Below are 6,265 nucleotides of genomic sequence, written 5' to 3'. Positions count from 1 at the left end.
AATACACAGACAAAAAGGCCTGTAAGCCACAAACTTCACCCTGAAAGCAGTTTTTGGTGGCGAGGAAAAATTAATGCCCCTTCACTTTAGTGAAGAGCAGTAACTTCTAAGGAATGTTGACACGTCTGATCTTTTCAGTTTTTTCCCTTCAGCTCTATTGAGATATAATTTACACAGTAACATTGTATAAGCTTACGGTATACAGCAGGTTGGAGAAGTGCCACAGTGGGGTTGGTTGGTATCTCTGACACCTCACATAATTGTCTTTGTGCCTGTGTGTGTGTGTGTGTGTGTGTGTGTGTGTGTATATGTGGTGAGAACATTTAAGATTTCCCCTCTCAGCAACTTTCAGTAAAAATTACAGTATTGTTAACTATAACCGTCATGTTGTACTTTAGATTTCCAGAATGTATTCACTGACATATAAAATTGTTTAAGTTGAAGGTATGTAGTGGGATGATTTGAAACACGTATATTGCAGAATGTTTTCCACCATAAGTTTTGTTGGCGTATCACCTCACATAATCACCATTTTGTTGTCATGGTGACACCATTCAGATTCTACTGTCATAGCAACTTGCGAGTACACAGTACAGTATTGTTAACTCTGGTGACCACGCTCTAACTTAGATTCCTGAAATGTATCCATCTTAACTAAAAGTATACACTTTGTCCAACATCTCCACATTTTCCTAAGCCTTTGGCCCTTGGCAACTACCATCCTACTCGGTTTCTGGGAGTTCAGTGTTTTTCGATTGTACATGTAAGTGAGATCATACAGTATTTGTCCTTCTCTGTCTGATTTATGTCACTCAGCATAATGCCCTCGGGGTTCATCCACGTTATCACAAATGGCAGGATTGCCTTCTTTCTCAAGGCTGAATAATATGCAATCGTGTGTATGTCTATACATCTATATCTGTATCTCACATCTTTAGCCATTCCCCCAGCCATCGAAGCTGATGGACACTTAGGTTATTTCCATATCTTGGCCATTGTGAATAACGTACTAAACATGGCAGTGCGGATTTCTCTTTGAGATAGTGGTTTCATTGCCTTCGGATATACACCTAGAAGTGGGATTGCTGGATCACATGATAGTTCTATTTTTAAGCTTTTGATACTGTTTTCCATTCCACCAATTTGCATTCCTAACAACAGTGCACTGGGGTACCCTTTGCTCCACACCCAATTTCTCTGACCATTTTTTTGTTTGTTTCTGACGACGAATTTTATTTAAATAAGGGTTTGAAGACATTATGTAACATCAAAACTGGAAGAAAAAAGAAACCGAAAACCAGTCTCTTACTTCACATGCCGTTGGGCCGCTGTTGCTAGAAAGTCGCAAGCCCTACAACCAGCTACGTCCTGATCCAACAGTTTGGAGTTTGTTCCCCTGTCAAAAGTTTCAATCTGAGAGAAGGTTGGCCTCACATTCTGGCGTTGGGACACCGATTAGCTAGGGATATATTTGGTCAAAAAGACTTTGAGGGCAAGCCAGAAATCCCATCACACCTCCCTAGAGGGAAGGTGGCCGCTCTGAGCTCTGCCCACCCGGTAGGTTGGAGACACCAGGGATCTTTCTTTGACTACCAAGGACTCCCACTCACAGCACAGCTGCTGGTGCTGTCTGACCCCAGCCCGTCCTCTCAGCTTCAGCGTGGGCTCGTCAGGTGGTGACATTCTCTCAGGGCAGGGAACTCTGAAGAGGGAGAGCTGGGGAGCTTCTGGCCAGACACAGCTGGCTGTGATCTTGGGGCTCTGGGCCGGACCGAAACATCTCGTTACTGTTAGGTTTCAGGCCAGACACTGCATAGCGCCTGTTGTGTCGAAATGAGGGACTTTGAGACTAGACAACATGACTCTTCTCAGTTTATTGCAGGAAGGAGTTACACTCGTCCAAGTGAAAAGCAGACCCCAAATGGTTCCATTATACAAGCTGTGAGGTTTTTAAACTTGTGACAAAGGACAGAAGGGGAATTCTACTCATGGGAAGGGAATCCTCATGCAGCGTCGGTGAGCCAAAAGCACTCAAAGCCCACGAACCTCCAGCTGGCCGTGCTTGGCCAGTCCGGTCTCTTCGAGGGGGGAACTGGCATATATTCCTGAGCCTGAATTACTTCTCCATGTGGTGGAAGCTCAGTGACAGCACCACGGCAGGCAAAGTTCTTAAACGCCTTCACTAGTTTCTTTTTATCATAATCATCAGCAAGTTTTTAGACAGTAGTAAGGGTCTTCCTGCCATGTCTCTGCTGACTTCTTACATGAATATGATCCTCGGTGCCAGCAGGAAGCGGATCATCAACCCTACTTACGTCAGCAAAGGGATCCAAAGGGCGGAGTTTCTGGATAGCGGACATACTAGAGGATTCCTTTTCCTCAGTGGAAATGGAGGAGAATGGAGGGAGAAGGAGGGCCTGGGGATGGAGCTTCGGGCAGCCAGGGGGCAGGTGGGGGTGGTCCAGGAGGAGGCCGCTCAGTCCTCTGTGGGCTGCAGCTCCCTGACTGGGTCTTTGACCATTTTTTAATCAGTTTGGGTTTTGTTTATGTATCTGGTTTTTTGGCTTTTGTTTTTGAGTTGGTTGAGTTCCTTACATATTTTGGAAGTTAATCCCTTATTAGATATATAATTGACAAATATTTTCTGCCCTTTTTCTGAGCCTCTGTAGGTTGCTGTTTCATTTTGTTGATTAATTCTTCTGCTGTACAGAAGCTTTTAGCTTGGTGTAGTCCCCTTGGGTTTGCTTTTGTTGCTTGTGCTTTTGGTGTCACCACAAAATAATTATTGCCAAAACCAATGTCAGGGAGCTTTTCTCCTCTTTTCTTCTAGGTGTTATAGTTTGAGGTCTTATGTTTCATTTCCATGAGTTGTGTAAGATAGGGGTCCAGTCTGCATTGTTTTGCCTGTGAACACCCAGTTTTCCCAGCACCATTTACTGAAGAAACTCGCCTTTCTCCATTGTATGTTCTTGCTTCCCTTGTCAAGTATCAGTTGACTGTATATGCAAGGGTTTATTTCTGTGCTCTCAATTCTGTGTTTTGGGGAGTCTATGTATCTGTTTTTATGCCAGTACTAAATTATTTTGATTACTGCAGCTTTGCAGTACAGTTTGAAATTAGGAAGTATGATGCCTCCAGCTTCGTTCTTCTTTCTCAGGATTGCTTTGACTGTTTGAGGTCTTTGGTCGTTCCATTTGTTCCATTTGTACTTGAAGATCATTAATTCTATTTCTGTGAAAACAACCTTTGGAGTCTCCATAGAGATTACACTGAGTCTGTAGATTGCTTTTGGTAGTATGGCCATTTTAACAATATTCTCTGATCCATGAACATGAGATATTTTTCCATGTATTTGTGTCTTCTTTAATTCCTTTCATTAATGTCTTATAGTTCCTTGGTTAAATTTATTATTAAGTATTGTGTGGTTTTTGGTGGTATTGTAAATGGGATTGTTTTCTTTATTTCTTTTTCAGAGTTCATTGTTAGTATATAGAAATGTAACTGACTTTTGTAGGTTCATATTATAACCTGAAACTTTAGTGAACTTGTTTATTCTAACATGGTTTTTTGTTGTTGTTGTTTTTTGGTTTTTTGTTTTTGTTTTTTGTGGTTTTTTTGGTGGTGGTGGTGGGGTTTTTTTGGTGGAATTGTTGGGATTTTTTTATGTCATCAGCAAACAAAGACAATTTTACTTCCTCCTTTCTTGTTCTGCTTCGGGCACAGTGAAAGCTGGAGACGCCCACCCGTGGCCCCAGGTCTCGGCAGGGGCACGCACGCTGCCGTAGAGACTGGCAACTGGACTTGGTCAGCAGGGCGCAGGTGCACAGCTAGCTGCAAGCAGGCCCCGTGGTGGAGGCCAGTGACGGGACAGGGCTAAGGCCAGGCCCCAGAACAGCTGCAGGGGCGTCTGCTGTCTGTATGCACGCCTGTGGCCGCAGGATCTCCCCCTGGGCCTGTGTCCAGCAGTGGGGGCTGGTGTTGGGAGTCAGGGCGAGGGCGTGCAGGTGCACAGCTAGAGCGGCTAGCGTCAAGCACGCACTCGTGAGTGAGGGTCGGCCGGGGACCGTGGCCTTGCGTTTGGTAGGTCTGCAGCTGCAGAGGCTGGGGTGTTGCCGGTGGGGATCCTGGGCTCGGGTGGGGGTGGAGCAGGGTAAGGAGTGGAGAGCAGCTCAGGTGGCAGGCAGATGCCCGTGGGGTGAAAACCCAGTAAAATCCGCACGGGGTGTGTGACGACTGCGCTCACCATCGCTTTTCTCAGTGTCAGGAGCCACTGGGCTCCTCTGCAGGGCGTGTTCCTGGGACCTCCCTGCCGTGTGGCTCCGACTGGTCCCCCTGCTCTTCTGCCTCGTCCTGACCATCTCTCCACATCTCAGCTCTGCTGGTCCTTAGGTAGAGTGACACGGAAGCACGTATCTGGAAAGGCTACAGAAGTTGGCTGATCATCTGCTTCCCCTTTCCCTGCAAGAGAACTTTCTGTAGCTAGGGCAGCATTCGCTCAGGGCCTAGAACGGTGCTGGCCGGCGGGGTGAAATGATGGAGGCAAAACGAAGCTGTTCTTCCTTCCCTTTAGGCCGGGTTGTGCACCATTTTTGTTCTCCTGTGTTGCCGAAGTTGCCGAAATGGCCCCCTGAGCCCTCCCCACCCCCTGCTGAGTTATTTGGGTTTGGGGAGAGCTACGGGGTTGTTGATCTTGTGAGGGCCAGGGGCTGAGGTCCCCTACTGCACCGTCATGGGGATGTCACCACCTAAATGTCTTAAAATAAAAATCCCATAGAGCCATCATTTCTTTCTGTCTCTTCAGCTCTTGTCTCCCATTCATAGGTGACAAAGATAGGATGTCACCTTATTAAAAATTCCATCAACTTCTACAAGCCTCCGTTCTCTCACGCTTCAAATGAGAAGATTGGACCTATGTAAAGCCCTTCTGTTCTATAATTTTGGGTAGTTCTGGCCCATGGTGGGTACTTGATAAATATTTGTTAAATAATCCTGGATATTCAGTCCCATATTCTGACCGCTACCGAGCACAACAGTTCTGCCATCTGGCAGACTCACGTCAATACTGTGGTTCCACGATTTGTTAGTTCTGCGAACTTGAGCAAATGATCCTCTTCAAGTCTTTGTGGCCCTATCTCTGATAGGGATTAAAATGTGCCCCCGCCATGAGGTCAGTAGAGGGCGACGCGAGGCATCCGCCACAGCCCTGGGTACCACAGCCCTGGAAGAGAGCAAGCAGGCCACAGACAGTTGCTGCTATTGTCATATTAAAAGGTACTAATAAGAAATAATTACTGCTGACAGTAGCTCTAGGAGAATTTCCTGAAAGCCTTTGCTAGAACAGTCCTTTACGGTGCTCATCAGCTTCACATGGCATCCATTTCCCACCTGGGAAATGTGTTCGCAGTCAGGAAGTCCTGACACCTCCACGTTCCTAGTTTCTAGAAACTCTCTTGCCTCATTATGAATGCTCTGAGTTCCTCACTTCCAGCCCCCCTTCTCTGCCCCATCATCCAGGCAGCTCCCGCGCGGCCACTCTCAACAGCCTTGCATCCCGCGCTTTCCCGGCCGCAGCGCTCTCTCACTCTCCGCTGAACGTGAGCTGCTTGGCCTTCGTGATTTGGGCTATTTTATTCAGAAGAAGCTCCCAAGCACCGAAGCACGTAATAGGGGCACAACACATATTTGTCGAACAAATAACGTATCCACCGCTATTCCTGATTTCAAGAAAGCTTGGTCCCCAATGGATGTTTCAAAATAGAGATAGCCAGATCTCAGCCCTTCCCATTGCGAGAGAAGTTCCTGGTGAGAATTATCCGAAGATCACGCAGCTGCCTCAGAGACAAAGGGTCAGGTCCTCACCGCCCCGTTCTTTTCTATACGTCTACTGGGTATGGCCCCGCAGTTGTTGGCTCTGGTTAAGTCATGGCCTGTTTTCTCCTTCCATTAACAAACTAGAGTTTGAATAAGCATCTGAGCTTCAAAGGCTTGCCTCCTGTGTTGTAAAGTGATACAAAGGAATTCTAGAAGACTTTTTAATCACTTAGGTGAAACTGCTGTCGATTTTGTAACATTTGTTAACAGACAAGAAGGCTGAATATTCTTGCTACAAACAACAGCTGAGAGTAATATGCAAAACCAGTTTGTTTCACATTTGTTTCCTTTACTTTGGCAAGAAGTAGAAGTTTCACCTCTCTGCTTGCTGGTTGTTAAGGCTGGTGCTTTCTGAGAATGAGCATCCTCTTTATTTGCTTAAAATCACTCTAAC

At 46.2% G+C, this 6,265-nt stretch overlaps 1 pseudogene; it reads right to left on the bottom strand.

Moving 5' to 3' along the window:
- Nucleotides 1-1,509: 1,509 nt before the first annotated feature.
- On the bottom strand, nucleotides 1,510-2,424 carry LOC103664118 (annotated as a pseudogene).
- Between the last annotated feature and the right edge of the window lie 3,841 nt (nucleotides 2,425-6,265).

The sequence above is a fragment of the Ursus maritimus genome, unplaced genomic scaffold, assembly GCF_017311325.1.
Source record: "Ursus maritimus isolate PB19 unplaced genomic scaffold, ASM1731132v1 scaffold_29, whole genome shotgun sequence".
Lineage (NCBI taxonomy): Eukaryota > Metazoa > Chordata > Mammalia > Carnivora > Ursidae > Ursus > Ursus maritimus.
This window is presented reverse-complemented; position numbering and strand designations above follow the sequence as displayed.